At 45.3% G+C, this 19,191-nt stretch overlaps 2 long non-coding RNA genes across 5 annotated transcripts; both read right to left on the minus strand.

The window, feature by feature from the left end:
- Positions 1 to 976: 976 nt before the first annotated feature.
- On the minus strand, positions 977 to 9,422 carry LOC311117286. 4 transcript variants are annotated; one of them, XR_014611582.1, is made up of 8 exons: positions 9,292 to 9,422; positions 9,112 to 9,199; positions 8,420 to 8,581; positions 6,121 to 6,235; positions 5,831 to 5,912; positions 4,980 to 5,652; positions 4,357 to 4,469; positions 977 to 3,771 (listed from the first exon to the last, which is right to left on the minus strand). It is a non-coding gene; the product is annotated as an uncharacterized lncRNA (long non-coding RNA). The 4 variants fall into 4 exon arrangements; XR_014611583.1 differs by having other exon boundaries at positions 4,980 to 5,108; positions 5,231 to 5,652; positions 8,420 to 9,199; XR_014611581.1 differs by lacking the exon at positions 8,420 to 8,581.
- A 19-nt stretch (positions 9,423 to 9,441) lies between these two features.
- Positions 9,442 to 15,911, minus strand: LOC311117287. The gene is made up of 3 exons (XR_014611585.1): positions 14,851 to 15,911; positions 10,627 to 12,099; positions 9,442 to 9,492 (listed from the first exon to the last, which is right to left on the minus strand). It is a non-coding gene; the product is annotated as an uncharacterized lncRNA (long non-coding RNA).
- Positions 15,912 to 19,191: the final 3,280 nt, after the last annotated feature.

Raw genomic sequence — 19,191 nt, forward strand, 5'->3', positions numbered from 1 at the left:
AGATTAAGTTTGTTAGTGAATTAAACATGTTCAATTGCTTTCATGATCTTATTATCTCACTGACCAGAGTTTAAGACAAGGTTTTAGCTATCTTGGAATTAAGAACAAATCCAAAAACTTTCTTTTCAAGAATATAATTTCTTCTAAAAATTTTGCTTCAGGAGAAACATAAGAAATAGCGCAAGAACATTTCCAATAACCTTTTAGAGGAATAGCAACTTCACTTAACTTTCTTCATAAGTCTATAGTTAAGGAAAAATAGGCAGTTAAGAAATAAATTCACAAAAGGTTTTGTGACTCTTGGCCCTGCTCTTTCCATGACGTTCAGTTGACTGACCAGGTGAATCCAGGTGAAAGCTATGATCCCTTATTGATGTCACTTGTTAAATCCACTTCAATCAGTGTAGATGAAGGGGAGGAGACTGGTTAAAGAAGGATTTCTAAGCCTTGAGACAATTGAGACATAATAATAATAATAATAATATGCCATTTAGCAGACGCTTTTATCCAAAGCGACTTACAGTCATGCGTGCATAAATTTTTGTGTATTGGTAGCCCCGGGGATCGAACCCACTACCTTGGCGTTACAAGCGCCGTGCTCTACCAGCTGAGCTACAGAGGACCACAATCCAGACATGGATTGTGTATGTGTGCCATTCAGAGGGTGAATGGGCAAGACAAAAGATTGAAGTGCCTTTGAACGGGGTATGGTAGTAGGTTCCAGGCGCACCGGTTTGAGTCCAGAACTGCAACGCTGCTGGGTTTTTCACACTCAACAGTTTCACGTGTATCAAGAATGGTCCACCAACCAAAGGACATCCAGCCAACTTGACACAACTGTGGGAAGCATTGGAGTCAACATGGGCCAGTATCCCTGTGGAACGCTTTCGACACGTTGTAGAGTCCATGCCCCGACGAATTGAGGCTGTTCTGAGGGCAAAGGGGAGGGGGGGGGGGGGGGGGGGGGGGTCTGCAACTCAATATTAGGAAGGTGTTCCTAATGTTTGGAGTACTCAGTGTATAGTTTGTCCCTATAGAACTCACACAGACAGACATTCATTCCTCAACCACTTTCGTCTTCTGAATCACTGTCCTCCGATTCACCGTCCTCCGATTCACTCTCCTCCGATTCACCGTCCTCCTTTACATCTGTGCTGACCGAGCCATCACCAGCCAACATCGAAAATGGTTGCTGGAGCTTTAATATGTTCTGCATTTTATTTCGGAGCATCACAGAGGCACCCAGGTGAAAGTGTGTTGGCTCGGCCTCACACTGCCCAAGAGAAGCAAGGGCCTCTTCAACAAGCAAAACAACAGTTGCCAGTGTGTTACTAAAGTCTTCCGAAAGTTTTTTACTGGCCAATGCTTGGTGATGTAGCATACAGTGGAAGATTGCGCACCCCGGGGCTTTTTCCTTACATTTACATTTACATTTTAGTCATTTAGCAGACGCTCTTATCCAGAGCCACTTACAGTTAGTCCTTCAAATCGGCTGTTAAATCCCTTATTTTTGCCCATCAACGCTGCAGCCCCATCAGTGCAGCATGCAACAATATTCTCGTAGGGCAGATTTTTGGACGAGAGATATGAGTCCATAGCTATAAAAAATATATTGGCCTGTTGTTGTTGTGGCTAGATTGGTAGACATAAGAATGTCTTGTTTCAAGTCATCGTCTCCGTCAATATATTGCACATAAACGATGAGCACCGATTCGTCTGTTGTTGTTTCATCCAACTGAATGGCAAAGGGAACGTTCCTAAGCTTCTCGTGCAGCTGGTTTTGACAATTTTACATTTTAGTCATTTAGCAGACGCTCTTATCCAGAGCGACTTACAGTTAGTGAATGCATGTTTTTTTTTTTTTTTTCATACTGGCCCCCTGTGGGAAACGAACCCACATCCCTGCCGGCCAAACCCTCCCCTACCTTGGACGACGCTGGACCAATCGTGCGCCGCCCATGGGTCTCCCGGTCGCAGCCGGCTGCGACAGAGCCTGGACTTCAACCAGGATCTCTAGTGGCACAGCTAGCACTGTGATGCAGTGCCTTAGACCACTGGTCCAGGATCTCTAGTGGCACAGCTAGCACTGTGATGCAGTGCCTTAGACCACTGGTCCAGGATCTCTAGTGGCACAGCTAGCACTGTGATGCAGTGCCTTAGACCACTGGTCCAGGATCTCTAGTGGCACAGCTAGCACTGTGATGCAGTGCCTTAGACCACTGGTCCAGGATCTCTAGTGGCACAGCTAGCACTGTGATGCAGTGCCTTAGACCACTGGTCCAGGATCTCTAGTGGCACAGCTAGCACTGCGATGTAGCGCCTTAGACCACTGCGCCACTCCAGCCATTTTATCAATTCTGTCTTTGACAGTGTTGTCAGAGAGTGGGACGGTTCTCACTTTATCCACCACCTGTGGGCCACACAGCCTCTCTACAGTTTTCAGGCAGGTGGGTTTTATTAGCTGCTCTCCAATATTGTGTGGCATTTTAGCTTTGGCAATTAATAGCGAACACTCAAATGACGTCTCCGTGGCTCTGTGTAAATCTCTGCCTGCTCTTTCAAATGCTTTTCTGATGTCTGTGGATCTTTTTGATGGTGCCAACTGCTTCTTCCTCTCAAAAAAATCCTGACCTTCACCAACAGTCTCGTGGTGTTTTGTTTCCTGGTGTCGTTGCATTTTGCTTGGCTTCATACTGTCATTGGCTAGCTTCTCGCCACAAATGACCCATTCTGGCCGAGTCCTGTCCTGTCCTTCAATAAAACCGAAGTTGAGATATAGCCTTACTTTCTGTTTTGATGATTAGTCATCAGCACTTTTACGTTTCTTAGATTTTGTTTTATTCATAAACTAGTGATGCTCTGACTGCAGGAACAACGAGCTGCTAGCTGAAACTGATTGAGCGCGGGGTCATTGACGTGCACTACTTTTTTCCGGGGAATTACCGCTTTTACATTTCTCTGTCATTATTAGCATTTTTTAGATTGGCCTTGGCATTGCAAGCAAATTATCTTTAATAACATTTAAAAAAATGGATTCATTTTATAATTAAATTATAGTGGAACATTTGATGCATGTTTGACCTCAAAGCAAATGAGATCACGCGCCACCCCCCCGTGAACAGTTTGGGCGGAGCAGACTGTCCCCCAAGCCCGGAGCAGACTGTCCCCCAAGCCCGGAGCAGACTGTCCCCCAAGCCCGGAGCAGACTGTCCCCCAAGCCCGGAGCAGACTGTCCCCCAAGCCCGGAGCAGACTGTCCCCCAAGCTGTCGGACACCTGGGACCAGACTGGATGGTCTTGCTGGAGAACATCCACATACTCCAGTCTTTGGCGGGAATTGAGGTGACTTGTTCCTTCCATTGTAGGCGTTGATCTGCTGTTTTATTCTCTCCGATGTCCGCTTGATTTTTATGGAGAGACGCACAGCAACGGTTTGTCCATCTGAACCACAATTTTAAGAAAATCTTGAAAGTTTTATAGAAAATCTTTCATATAGTTCAAAGCACCTGGGTGAATGAGACTTAGATAAAAACAGCAGTGATATGCCAGGGTGTGATGCAGGTTTTCAACAACACTGAATTGGCTGCAGTACCTGAATACTTTCTGACCAGGCCACAATAGAAAGAGTGCTCCAGGACAAGCCTATGGATTGTGGCCAGCAGACCGTTTTGTCTTCTTAGTCTGCAGACTTTCCAAAATTGCTGCACAGTGTTGAAGAGGCCAGCGTACAATCCGGTTTCTCTTCTCCGTGGCCTTCAACCTTTTCTCCAGGCTGAAACGTGAACATTTATGTTAAAAGGTTTTAAACCTATATTGACCAGCCCCAATACAAGGGGACAAATATGATGGAGACAACATCCTAAAGAAGCTATTTACTTTTCAAGCTGACTAGTCAACTGAGCGTTCCTACCATCGGTGATTAACGGGGACATCATGACAGACCTAGAAAATATTATCCAAATATATAAGCGAAAATATAACAGTATGAAAGCATCTCAACTTAAAACTAACCAGTTTACGAAGGCAAAACCCATTTGGGTGTAGATTTGAGTGTAGAGTGGATTATGCAGCGTGAAATGTTTGGCACACAGGTCAGAAGACTTCATGTAGAATAGATTAAGCAGGGGAGGGGGATATGTTTCTGGGATATGTAGTGAAAAAGGGGCAGGCGGCAGCAGGAGTTGGTGACAAGAGTATAAAGTAACAGGGAGTAGCTATGGAGATCCAGGAGATTGTGGGACCAGGACACAGCAGGGTATGGGAACGTGGCAGTCATGACTGGTAGGGCTAAGGCAGACAGAAAGGGGCGTTTAGAGATGGGATTAAACCTTAGGTCAGAGATGTAGCAACTACTTACGCGACTCGATGTCGCTCTGCGAGAGTTTCCACGTATCTCTCTCCTGCCAGGTAAGGAACAACGTCCTCCTTTATCTGACGGGGTCCAAACTTCCACGTCCGACTGTGTGCTGCCTACAACATATTCAAGGGCCTAATTAAATATATTGCACAACAAAATCAACCACACTGGCAGTTGTGCTGAGTTCTACACGTGCAATGCTCACAAGTTAGTGAAAAATATCTTATTAGGAATTTTACTAAAATATCAAATTGTCAGCGAAACCACAGCGAGGAATTCATCATCAAATCAATCAAGTGTATTTTATAAAGCCCTTTTTACATGAGCAGTTGTAAAACAGCATCACAAAGTGCTTTACAGATACCCTGCCTGAAACCCCAAAGAGCAATGCAGAGGCAGGAGCACAATACACGTGTGCATGCTTGTCAGACTGATGGATAATCACAACAGGATAGAGCACACACAACAACACATTCCAATATTCATAGATGACCAGCAGGGTCAGGTAAAGACCATAATAGCTATAGAGGCTGCAAAACATTTCAAGACTCTAGGGTCAGATGGCTTTCAGGTTTAAGGAAGTCAAGGTTTATGGGTGGGGTGTGTTGTGGGGGGGCTCGTACCTTTCTGTTCACCTTCCCACCCATGGGCCAGACTACACTCAAATCATAGGACTGACAGAAGAGGAAAGTCTTCGGTCTAGACTGAGTCGGATTCTCTCACATCGGCAGACCCTTCCATAAAGAGGAGCTCTGTAGGAGAAAGCCTCGACTCCAGTTACTGAAGCCCCTGCTTCCAATTCATCTGATTGAATGAGTAGAAAAGGATAATTACATATTAACAAAAATTATGAGCAAAACACATGGAATCTAACCTGGAATGCTGTTTAGCAGCACCATCAACTCCTCCTTTGCCTCGGCTTCCTCCTTCAGGACCTTCTGCCGACGGAGTTGTATTGCTGGTGCTACAGCATATGAAGGTGAACATACATTTCATAGATTGTTTAAAAATACATCAGCGTTTTTTTGTTGTTGTTGCAAAATGGTATCAACACAATCCTGAACAACGGGTCGTCTCAATACTTAACTGATTTCCAGTTCTACCTTTACACCTTCTCCCTGACCCCTGACCCTGGCTGCGTAGCAGAGGAGGGCATCAGTGAGGGCGTCAACACCGTGAGGTGATGTCACCTCTTTTGTGATCTTCCCAAATTTTCCAAGGTAGGACCAGAACCTCTCCGTCTGTTCTCTGTCAGCAAGCCCCACTACCATACACATACCTGCTACCGTCAGTGACCTGAAATGTAAAGTACAATCAGAAACCATAATGAGCATTACAATGGGTGATGGTGATTAATTAAGGGACTAGGACAAATTACAACTAGACGTTTCTTAATATTGTTAGGGCAACTGTGCAACTACAAAGAATTGGTGTTTAACAGAATAAATGATAAAGAAAAAAATGCATTAATTACCTGACAGTCGGTATGATGAGCAGAGGCATGAAAGGCTGGCGCTGCAAATGTGGTGTCAGATCAGGACTGTTTTTCTAAATGTCTAAATCATTTAGGAGCAGTTATTATGTGCATTTTTGTGTAAAATATGACTTATGATTACAAAGCAGGTATGGAGCAAATAGTTTCAAGCCATTCATAAAACTGTATCAAGCGATTCATCAATCTCTTCCTACAGGATGGTGGTTAAATATTAAATACATTATCTAATGTATTATAACGGCTAACATAGATTGATCTATCAATTTTACCTGTAAATGAGGCTTCAGCTGGCATACAATGTCATAGTGAAGAAACATTGTGATGTTTGGTGCCTGCATTGGGTTTGGATCGCAGCGCAACCCCGGCATGAAATCCCGGGAACCCCTGTAAAATGAAGTGAAAAAAGTAACATTCTCTAAGCACTAGGCCCCGTGTAGCTCAGTTGGTAGAGCGTTTGCAACGCCAGGGTTGTGGGTTCGATTCCCACGGGGGGGCCAGTATGAAAAAGAATGTATGCACTCACTAACTGTAAGTCGCTCTGGATAAGAGCGTCTGCTAAATGACTAAAAAGTAATGTTTCATCCAATCTGTTCAACTTCAAAAAAATAAAATAATAGACAGAATAGTCCAATGGTAGAGTCACCAAGGATAAATGGCTTCTCCTGATTTCAATCAAACCTTTAAACTTCTCCAACATTAGTCCAGCTGTTGGTTATACGCACAAACACACGTCACACAGACGAGGGCTAGTGAAAATACATCCCATTCTTCAAAATCCAGTATACAGTTGAAGTCGGAAGTTTACATACACCTGTACCTTAGATTTACATACACCTTAGCCAAATACATTTATGGGGCGGCAGGTAGCTTAGTGGTTAAGAGCGTTGTGCCAGTAACCGAAAGGTCGCTGGTTCTAATCCCCAAGCCGACTAGGTGAAAAATCTGTCGATGTGCCCTTGAGCAAGGCACTTAACCCTAATTGCTCCTGTAAGTCGCTCTGGATAAGAGCGTCTGCTAAATGACTAAAATGTAATGTAAATGATTTAAACTCAGTTTTTCACAATTCCTGACATTTAATCCTAGTAGAAATTAGTTAGGATCACCACTTTAGTTTAAGAATGTGAAATGTCGGAATAATAGTAGAGAGAATGATTTATTTCAGCTTTTATTTATTTCATCACATTCCCAGTGGGTCAGAAGTTTACATACACTCAATTAGTATTTGGTAGCATTGCCAAATGGGCCAGAATTGCCAATAAATTGGGTGAATTCTGGCCCATTCCTCCTGACAGAGCTGGTGTAACTGAGTCAGGTTTGTAGGCCTCCTTGCTCGCACACGCTTTTTCAGTTCTGCCCACAAATGTTCTATAGGATTGAGGTCAGGGCTTTGTGATGGCCACTCCAATACCTTGACTTTGTTGTCCTTAAGCCATTTTGCCACAACTTTGGAAGTATGCTTGGGGTCATTGTCCATTTTGAAGACCCATTTGCGACTAAGCTTTAACTTCCTGACTGATGTCTTGAGATGTTGAATTTTCCTTCCTCATGATGCCATCTATTTTGTGAAGTGCACCAGTCCCTCCTGCAGCAAAGCACCCCCACAGCATGATGCTGCCACCCCCGTGCTTCACGGTTGGGATGGTGTTCTTCGGCTTGCAAGCGTCCCCCTTTTTCCTCCAAACATAACGATGGTCATTATGGCCAAACAGTTCTATTTTTGTTTCATCAGACCAGAGGACATTTCTCCAAAAAGTACGATCTTTGTCCCCATGTGCAGTTGCAAACCGTAGTCTGGCTTTTTTATGGCGGTTTTGGAGCAGTGGCTCCTTCCTTGCTGAGCGGCCTTTCAGGTTATGTCGATGTAGGACTTGTTTTACTGTGGATATAGATACTTTTGTACCTGTTTCCTCCAGCATCTTCACAAGGTGAAGGTGCTGTTGTTCTGGGATTGATTTGCACTTTTCGCACCAAAGTATGTTCATCTCTAGGAGACAGAACGCATCTCCTTCCTGAGTGGTATGACGGCTGCGTGGTCCCATGGTGTTTATACTTGCATACTATTGTTTGTACAGATGAACGTGGTACCGTTTGGAAATTGCTCCCAAGGATGAGCCAGACTTGTGGAGATCTACAACTTTTTTTCTGAGGTCTTGGCTGATTTCTTTTGATTTTCCCATGATGTCAAGCAAAGAGGCACTGAGTTTGAAGGTAGGCCTTGAAATACATCCAGAGGTACACCTCCAATTGACTGAAATGATATCATTTAGCCTATCAGAAGCTTCTAAAGCCATGACATCATTTTCTGGAATTTCCCAAGCTGTTTAAAGGCACAGTCAACTTAGTGTATGTAAACTTCTGACCCACTGGAATTGTGATACAGTGAATTATAAGTGAAATAATCTGTCTGTGAACAATTGTTGGAAAAATTACTTGTGTCATGCACAAAGTAGATGTCCTAACCGACTTGCCAAAACTATAGTTTGTTAACAAGAAATGTGTGGAGTGGTTGAAAAACGAGTTTTAATGACTCCAACCTAAGTGTAGGTAAACTTTCGACTTCAACTGTACCTCAGTTGGTGTGTCTGATGCTCCTCCTACAAAGCAGTCCATTTTGTCTTGATCACAAAAGAACCGCCCAGCATGTTTGGGACCCTCAATGCTGGTCCCAGACTATCTTTTTCTGGGAAGCCCAAATAGGGCATCAGCTGCAATAATTTGATGACCATTTTCCTTTAAAATAATATTGCAAATAATTAATAATTAATTATACAAAATTATTAGGGATACAGGGAATGGACATTTGCAAGGGTATTTCTTAAACCCTTGTGCTCCTTGGGAAACATAGGTCATTTATGCTGTACTTTCTTCGTGAATGTATCTGTAAATCGGTAGTATCCACTAAGCAGATGATTGGTCCTAGCTTTACCAGAGCCCCGTTATGTTGTGGATCCAAGCAGGCTTCCGTAGCGGCTTGGGTGGGAAAGCCACCCACAAAACTTTGCCCTGTCTGGCAACCCCATACTTTACCTGTTTCCGCCTCCCACGACTTGGACGAAGGGTTGGGTTTTTGAGAGGCTTGCAATGGTATTGCCGCATAACATTACTACTGTTTGGCAAGGCAATGATAGAATATATATAAGAAAGACAACTGCGGTTGGAAATATTTCCCCTTATAAATTATGAACAACACTGAATGCAAATAAGAATCCTAGCTTACTGAGACGTTATAGTTTGTTCCTTAATTGTTATTATTGACTTACCTGTGGACAGAGGTGAACTTGCTGACAGTCTCTCGTTCAAACTGCCAGTGTTTGAACACCTCAAATGACTCATTTAGAGCTCAACTGTCTGGAAGATAGAACAACAACAACAAATAATCCTCATAGTAAAAAAACACTTACATGTATGGTTTGATTTCTAATTTAAAATACAATAACTACCTTTTTAGCATGCATTGAATTTATGGAAAGGTAATTCCCCTCAAAGACACCCCACACTCCAGCTGCGGGGCTGCAAACTGGCGCAGGAGGTCCACTGAAATTGCTGTTTGCGGCAGATGGGGGGGGGGGGGGGGGGGGGGGGTGGCAGGCCAGAGTCTTTGGCATATTAGGGTGACAGGTTCCAGACGTCATGAGGTCTTCCTAAACTGAGGACATTCCGTTTCTTAGATTGCATTGCTAAACATTACATCCGATGTTGGTGTCTCTTGTGAACTTTCGAAATGACACCATATTTTCATCATAACAACAGAGTGAACAGGGTTGTGGTAAACTAGATTAAATGAAAATCAAAGTCAAAGTTGTCATTTGCGCAGGAATACAGCGTAGTGTGCACAATACAATGAAATAAGTAGATAACTACAGTATATTAAGTACACTACAGTAGTTGCCATAGCAGCAAAGAGTCAGTTCAGTTTTCATCAACAGTCTTATGTCTTGGAGGGAGAAACTGTCTCTGAGCATTGGTGCTGCTACACTTGACGCTCTGATGCAGTTCGCAAGATGGTAAAAGAGCCAGATGTCTTAGTTTCCAACTTTGATATAAGGCCTACCTCTAACGTCAACAACTGTCAGAAGACGGTTGTACTGGCTGTGACAGTCATGGTCATCTTGTCTCCTACACTCCCATCGTAGGCCCACCGGGACACGTGGGATGAACTGCCCTGACTAAGACGAGACAGACAGACGGACGCAAAGTTGTTGTAGAACAGACTACAGTAGCTGCAGATGTGACACTACATTATCAGGGGGATATTTCATTGCACAAGTTGTTAGAAAACTCAAAATCAACTGTGCTTGGCATGACAGATTTAGCCACGTTTACCTTACCGCTGCAGGGAACTATAACTTTTATAGAACCTGAACTGAATGTACATTATAAACATTTTTAACTGGGAAGCAATTTTTTTTAGCCAGAAGTTGACAGGTTTGTTGACATAACATTTTTACATTTGACATTTTAGTCATTTAGCAGACGCTCTTATCCAGAGCGACTTACAGTTAGTAGGTGCATACATTATATATATTTTTTCATACTGGCCCCTCGTGGGAATCGAACCCACAACCCTGGCGTTGCAAACGCCATGCTCTACCAACTGAGCTACATCCCTGCCGGCCATTCCCTCCCCTACCCTGGACGACGCTGGGCCAATTGTGTGCCGCCCCATGGGTCTCCCGGTCGGTCGCGGCTGGCTACGACAGAGCCTGGATTCGAACCAGGATCTCTAGTGGCACAGCTAGCACTGCGCCTCTCTGACATAAGACAAAATACATTACCTTCCATAACTCCAACTGGTGGACAATGTTGGGAGTGCTGTGTGTTCTCACAGCACAGGTGGCACAGAAATATTGATCTGAGCCACAATCCCCACAGCGCCATAGCTCAGCCTCCTCCAAAACTCTACACACACTGCAGATGGCGTTGGGTGGAGGACATTCCAGCTCCACTGCAGGCGTGTGGAGTAGCTCCATCAACCCCTTCCAGGCCTCAACATCCGCTGCCTTCCGTTTTTTGATGCTGGTGGAGGAGGTGCATCACTGCAGCTGGGCACAACTTCTGCTGCAGAGGAAACCGGCTCTGTTCTCCCAGTACTCCCTACAGAGTAGTGACAATTGTTACTGAGTGGACTATCCTGGTTAAATTAAGTTCAACGGAACTGAACAGAGATACTTTCTCACCGATCCAAATTGATGGCAGGGGTGTACATGCTATCATGCATCTGTAAACCAGCCTGCCTCTAGTCAGGTCTCTGTAAACCAGCCTGCCTCTAGTCAGGTCTCTGTAAACCAGCGTGCCTCTAGTCAGGTCTCTGTAAACCAGCCTGCCTCTAGTCAGGTCTCTGTAAACCAGCCTGCCTCTAGTCAGGTCTCTGTAGACCAGCCTGCCTCTAGTCAGGTCTCTGTAGACCAGCCTGCCTCTAGTCATGCCTCTGTAAATCAGCCTGCCTCTAGACAGGTCTCTGTAAACCAGCCTGCCTCTAGTCAGGTCTCTGTAAACCAGCCTGCCTCTAGTCAGGTCTCTGTAAACCAGCCTGCCTCTAGTCATGCCTCTGTAAACCAGCGTGCCTCTAGTCAGGTCTCTGTAGACCAGCCTGCCTCTAGTCAGGTCTCTGTAGACCAGCCTGCCTCTAGTCATGCCTCTGTAAACCAGCCTGCCTCTAGACAGGTCTCTGTAAACCAGCCTGCCTCTAGTCAGGTCTCTGTAAACCAGGCTGTCTCTAGTCAGGTCTCTGTAGACCAGCCTACCTCTAGTCAGGTCTCTGTAAACCAGCCTGCCTCTAGTCAGGTCTCTGTAAACCAGCCTGCCTCTAGTCAGGTCTCTGTAAACCAGCCTGCCTCTAGCAGGTCTCTGTAAACCAGCCTGCCTCTAGTTAGGTCTCTGTAAACCAGCCTGCCTCTAGTTATGCATCTGTAAACCAGCGTGCCTCTAGTCAGGTCTCTGTAGACCAGCCTGCCTCTAGTCAGGGCTCTGTAGACCAGCCTGCCTCTAGTCATGCCTCTGTAAACCAGCCTGCCTCTAGTCAGGTCTCTGTAAACCAGCCTGCCTCTAGTCAGGTCTCTGTAGACCAGCCTGCCTCTAGTCAGGTCTCTGTAGACCAGCCTGCCTCTAGTCAGGTCTCTGTAGACCAGCCTGCCTCTAGTCAGGTCTCTGTAAACCAGCCTGCCTCTAGTCAGGTCTCTGTAAACCAGCCTGCCTCTAGTCAGGTCTCTGTAAACCAGCGTGGCTCTTTTTCTTCTAAAAGATGGCACCTGTAAAGAAAAACAAGACAATGACAACTAAGTTTGATTTATTTTAAATGAAGATATAATATGAATTTCATTTAAATGATCTGATACATAGGACACGTAATTATTTACTGTATCATAATGCATGACTAGTGGAGTTACCTTGCTTTGACTAAATTATTTTCTTATAGGGAATCTAAAGACAGTAATGGGCAGGAAGTTTCGCATGGACAAAAACTAAAGCAGGAAGCACCAGTGACTCGGTTAATAAAAAAGTGGTCAGATGACAAAGATGCTACGCTACAGGACTGTTTTGCTAGCACAGACTGGAACATGTTCCGGGATTCTTCAGACAGCATTGAGGAGTACACCACATCAGTCACTGGCTTCATCAATAAGTGCATCGATGATGTCGTCCCCACAGTGACCGTACGTACATACCCCAACCAGAAGCCATGGATTACAGGAAACATCCGCACTGAGCTAAAGGGTAGAGCTGCCGCTTTCAAGGAACGGGACTCTAACCCGGACGCTTATAAGAAATCCCGCTATGACCTCCGACGAACCATCAAACAGGCAAAGAGTCAATACAGGACTAAGATTGAATCGTACTACACTGGCTCTGACGCTCGTCGGATGTGGCAGGGCTTGAAAACTATTACAGACTACAAAGGGAAGCACAGCCGCGAGCTGCCCAGTGACACAAGCCTACCAGACGAGCTAAACCACTTCTATGCTCGCTTCGAGGCAAGCAACACTGAAGCATGTATGAGAGCACCAGCTGTTCCGGATGACTATGTGATCACGCTCTCCGTAGCCGATGTGAGTAAGACTTTTAAGCAGGTCAACATTCACAAGGCCGCAGGGCCAGACGGATTACCAGGACGTGTACTCTGAGCATGTGCTTACCAACTGGCAAGTGTCTTCACTGACATTTTCAACATGTCCCTGACTGAGTCTGTAATACCAACATGTTTCAAGCAGACCACCATAGTCCCCGTGCCCAAGGACTCTAAGATAACCTGCCTAAATGACTACCGACCCGTAGCACTGACGTCTGTAGCCATGAAGTGCTTTGAAAGGCTGGTCATGGCTCACATCAACAGCATTATCCCAGAAACCCTAGACCCACTCCAATTTGCATACCGCCCCAACAGATCCACAGATGATGCAATCTCTATTGCACTCCACACTGCCCTTTCCCACCTGGACAAGAGGAACACCTACGTGAGAATGCTATTCATTGACTACAGCTCAGCATTCAACACCATAGTGCCCTCTAAGCTCATCACAAAGCTAAGGATCCTGGGACTAAACACCTCCCTCTGCAACTGGATCCTGGACTTCCTGACGGGCCGCCCCCAGGTGGTAAGGGTAGGTAACAACACATCTGCCACACTGATCCTCAACACGGGGGCCCCTCAGGGGTGCGTGCTCAGTCCCCTCCTGTACTCTCTGTTCACCCATGACTGCATGGCCAGGCACGACTCCAACACCATCATTAAGTTTGCCGACAACACAACAGTGGTAGGCCTGATCACCGACAACGATGAGACAGCCTATAGGGAGGAGGTCAGAGATCTGGCCGTGTGGTGCCAGGACAACAACCTCTCCCTCAACGTGACCAAGACAAAGGAGATGATTGTGGAGTACAGGAAAAAAAAGAGGACTGAGCACGCCCCCATTCTCATCGACGGGGCTGTAGTGGAACAGGTTGAGAGCTTCAAGTTCCTTGGTGTCCACATCACCAACGAACTATCATGGTCCAAACACACCAAGACAGTCGTGAAGAGGGCACGACAAAGCCTATTCCCCCTCAGGAGACTGAAAAGATTTGGCATGGGTCCTCAGATCCTCAAAAAATTCTACAGCTGCACCATCGAGAGCATCCTGACTGGTTGCATCACCGCCTGGTATGGCAACTGCTTGGCCTCGGACCGCAAGGCACTACAGAGGGTAGTACGTACGGCCCAGTACATCACTGGGGCCAAGCTTCCTGCCATCCAGGACCTCTATACCAGGCGGTGTCAGAGGAAGGCCCTCAAAATTGTCAAAGACTCCAGCCACCCTAGTCATAGACTGTTCTCTCTGCTACCGCACGGCAAGCGGTACCGGAGTGCCAAGTCTAGGTCCAAAAGACTTCTCAACAGCTTCTACCCCTAAGCCATAAGACTCCTGAACAGCTAATCATGGCTACCCGGACTATTTGCACTGCCCCCCCACCCCATCCTTTTTACGCTGCTGCTACTCTGTTAATTATTTATGCATAGTCACTTTAACTCTACCCACATGTACATATTACCTCAACTACCTCAACTAGCCTGTGCCCCCGCACATTGACTCTGCAACGGTACCCCCCTGTATATATCGCCTCCCTACTGTCACTTTATTTTACTTATGCTCTTTTTTTTCTCAACACTTTTTTTGTTGTTGTTTTATTTTTATTTTTACTTTTTTTGTTTAAAATAAATGCACTGTTGGTTAAGGGCTGTAAGTAAGCATTTCACTGTAATGTCTGCACCTGTTGTATTCGGCGCATGTGACCAATAACATTTGATTTGATTTGATTTGATTTGAAAGTAGTCTGAAATGACAGATGACGACACATCTTTGGGCTTCAACAAGCATGGGACCGGACTATTTTGGGCATCTTGGCTAATTTAAAAAATTTTTTTTTTTAAATTTAGTCATTTAGCAGACGCTCTTATCCAGAGCGACTTACAGCTAATGGATGATTATTGTTGGAATTGTTCTAACGTACAATCTAATACTTGCCTAGTCCAGTGGTTCTCAACCTGTTTTGGTCATTGTAGGCCCAATCACATCTTGCTCTGCCTATAGTGCCTCCAAAGTTCCTCATCATATGCATTTTAAATGTAGGCATATCATATGAAATGAGTCTTTCTAAGTACCCACTTTGGATATTGGTTCCTGGTTATATGAATGGTGTAAGCATTGGCTAGAGAGAGTTTAAATCCATGCGAGAAAGTGTACTATTGCACACCTTGGGAATAATATTGATATTTAAGACAGTGACAGGACACTCAGCCTAGCACCGAAAACAGGAAATGACACCATGCCACAGTTCCCGGGAAATTTAAGTCGAAAAGACCGCTAATGCAAGATTGCAAATCCTTTTAAATGGATTATATATTCACATCGAATTGCACTCAAGACATGTTCTTCCCTACAATGGGTCATATTAGCGGGGTAAAAACACTTTTTTTAAATGAAGTACCTTTGACGAAGGGAAATGACGTCAGAAGATCTTCTAGTTTCTGTTACAGCATAATAAAAATGATCATTACCGCCACCAACGTATACGGGGTGTAATAACAGCGGTGGTTGATGCTTTTTGCCTACTCGGAAATTACGATATAAAACGTTGATTTGAACCTTCTGACCAACTAGTGGGTCAGGCGGCGCCCCACTGTCTGATTCATATCGCGTGATTTTCTGATGATTGTTCTCGATTATATTGACTGATTGGTTCTGTATCGGGTGACAATTCGATTATAATAAACTGCGGGGCACCGGTCCATGACCAGCGACGTGACCGGGCAAAAGCGGTGAGGGAGGAGCGTCCATCTCAAATCGAACTCTGCGCCGCTCGGTTATGTTGTCAACAAGACAGCAACACAGATAGAACAATGACACAGATATTTCAATGCTTGTATAAATGTAAAGCATCCGCTTGGCATTTCCACTCGCTATCAAATATGGTAGTGAGAGGAAGCCCAGTGGCCGGCAGTTCTGCACATTTTCTCATCGATGAAACAGTTGATCTCAATACAGTTTTCTGTTCCCAAAACTTGAATCTGTTACGAACAGAGTGGATGAAGTTTAGTAGACTTTACCCTTTGCCAAAGTTTCAAAAAAGTTTGTTGTTTAGGAGTGCAAAGTCGAATTGAGTTATTGCACACGCGCACTTCACAGACTAGGCATTCCCTAACGGAAATATGCAAATGAATACTACAACGGCCCCGGACGATGCTGGGCCAATTGTGCGCCGCCCTATGGGACTCCCAATCACGGCCGGATGTGATGCAGCCTGGAATCGAACCAGGGGGGTCTGTAGTGACGCCTCAAGCACTGAGATGCAGTGCCTTAGACCGCTGAGATGCAGTGCCTTAGACCGCTGTGCCGAATGCACTATATATATACACACTACATTACCAAAAGTATGTGGACACCTGCTCGTCGAACATCTCATTCCAAAATCATGGGCATTAATATGGAGTTGGTCCCCCCCTTTGCTGCTATAACAGCCTCCACTCTTCTGGGAAGGCTTTCCACTAGATGTTGGAACATTGCTGCGAGGACTTGCTTCCATTCAGCCACAAGAGCATTAGTGAGGTCGGGCAATGATGTTGGGAGATTAGGCCAGGCTCGCAGTCGGCGTTCCAATTCATCCCAAAGGTATTCGATGATGGAGTTGAGGTCAGGGCTCTGTGCGGGCCAGTCAAGTTCTTCCACACCTATCTCGATAAACCATTTCTGTATGGACCTCACTTTGTGCACAGGGATGTTGTCATGCAGAAACAGGAAAGGACCTTCCCCAAACTGTTGCCACAACGTTGGAAGCACAGAATTATCTAGAATGTCATTGTATGCTGTAGCATTAAAATTTCCCTTCACTGGAACTAAGGGGCCATGAAAAACAGTCCTAGACCATTATTCTTTCTCCACCAAACTTTACAGTTGGCACTATGCATTCGGACAGGTAGCGTTCTCCTGGCATCCGCCAAACCGGCGAGCTTCACAGCACTCCAGCCAACGCTTGGCATTGCGCATGGTGATCTTAGGCTTGTGTGCTGCTGCTCTGCCATGGAAACCCATTTCTTTAAGCTCCCAACGAACAGTTCTTGTACTGACGTTGCTTCCAGAGGCAGTTTGGAACTCAGTAGTAGTGTTGCAACCGAGGACAGACGATTTTTACGCGCTACGCGCTTCAGCAGTCCCATTCTGTGAGCTTGTGCGGCCTATCACTTCTCGGCTGAGCCGTTTCCACTTCACAATAGCAGCACTTACAGTTGACCGGCTCTAGCAGGGCAGAAATTTTACGAACTGAGTTGTTGTAAAGGTGGCATCCTATGATGGTGCCACATTGAAAGTCACTGGGCTCTTCAGTACGGGCCATTCTCCTGCCAATGTTTGTCTATGGAGATTGTGCTCGATTTTATACACCTGTCAGCAGCGGGTGTGGCTGAAATAGCTGAATCCACTAATTTGAAGGGGTGTGCACATACTGCTATATATATAGTTTATCAGTTTGGGCTTCTTGCGATCAATTTTCAGATACTTCTGTTTATATATATATATATTTCCACACTATGAGGTTGAAATAATACTGTGAAACACAGCGGAGATTGGAGTATTTGTCCATAGGACCACTTTAAGCCGTACACTCCACAGAGCTGGGCTTTACGGAAGAGTGGCCAGAAACAAGCTTAAAGAACAAAATAAGCAAACACGTTTAGTGTTGACCAAAAGGCATGTGGGAGACTCCCCAAACATATGGAAGAAGGTACTCTGGTCAGATGAGACTAAAATTGCGCTTTTTGGCCATCAAGGAAAACGCTATGTCTGGCGCAAACCCAACACCTCTCATCACCTCGAGAACACCATCCCCACAGTGAAGCATGGTGGTGGCTTTTCATCGGCAGGGACTGGGAAACTGGTCAGAATTGAAGGAATGATGGATGGCGCTAAATACAGGGAAATTCTTGAGGGAAACCTGTTTCAGTCTTCCAGAGATTTGAGACAGTCTTCCAGCAGGACAATGACCCTACAGTGAGGGAAAAAAGTATTTGATCCCCTGCTGATTTTGTACGTTTGCCCACTGACAAAGACATGACCAGTCTATAATTTTAATGGTAGGTTTATTTGAACAGTGAGAGACAGAATAACAACAACAAAAATCCAGAAAAATGCATGTCAAAACTGTTATAAATTGATTTGCATTTTAATGAGGGAAATAAGTATTTGACCCCTCTGCAAAATATGACTTAGTACTTGGTGGCAAAACCCTTGTTGGCAATCGCAGAGGTCAGGCATTTCTTGTAGTTGGCCACCAGGTTTGCACACATCTCAGGAGGGATTTTGTTCCACTCCTCTTTGCAGATCTTCTCCAAGTCATTAAGGTTTCGAGGCTGACGTTTGGCAACTCGAACCTTCAGCTCCCTCCACAGATTTTCTATGGGATTAAGGTCTGGAGACTGGCTAGGCCACTCCAGGACCTTAATGTTCTTCTTCTTGAGCCTCTCCTTTGTTGCCTTGGCCATGTGTTTTGGGTCATTGTCATGCTGGAATACCTATCCACGACCCATTTCAATGCCCTGGCTGAGGGAAGGAGGTTCTCACCCAAGATTTGACGGTACATGGCCCCGTCCATCGTCCCTTTGATGCGGTGAAGTTGTCCTGTCCCCTTAGCAGAAAAACACCCCCAAAGCATAATGTTTCCACCTCCATGTTTGACGGTGGGGATGGTGTTCTTGGGGTCATAGGCAGCATTCCTTCTCCTCCAAACACGGCGAGTTGAGTTGATGCCAAAGAGCTCCATTTTGGTCTCATCTGACCACAACACTTTCACCCAGTTCTCCTCTGAATCATTCAGATGTTCATTGGCAAACTTCAGACGGCCCTGTATATGTGCTTTCTTGAGCAGCGGGACCTTGCGGGCGCTGCAGGATTTCAGTCCTTCACGGCGTAGTGTGTTACCAATTGTTTTCTTGGTGATTACTGTCCCAGCTGCCTTGAGATCATTGACAAGATCCTCCCGTGTAGTTCTGGGCTGATTCCTCACCGCTCTCATGATCATTGCAACTCCCCCCAGGCCGAGGGAGATTGACAGTTATTTTGTGTTTCTTCCATTTGCGAATAATCGCACCAACTGTTGTCACCTTCTCACCAAGCTGCTTGGCGATGGTCTTGTAGCCCATTCCAGCCTTGTGTAGGTCTACAATCTTGTCCCTGACATCCTTGGAGAGCTCTTTGGTCTTGGCCATGGTGGAGAGTTTGGAATTTGATTGATTGATTGCTTCTGTGGACAGGTGTCTTTTATACAGGTAACAAACTGAGATTAGGAGCACTCCCTTTAAGAATGTGCTCCTAATC

This window comes from Coregonus lavaretus (genome assembly GCF_964263955.1).
Source record: "Coregonus lavaretus genome assembly, contig: HAP1_SCAFFOLD_1713, whole genome shotgun sequence".
NCBI classification, from domain to species: domain Eukaryota; kingdom Metazoa; phylum Chordata; class Actinopteri; order Salmoniformes; family Salmonidae; genus Coregonus; species Coregonus lavaretus.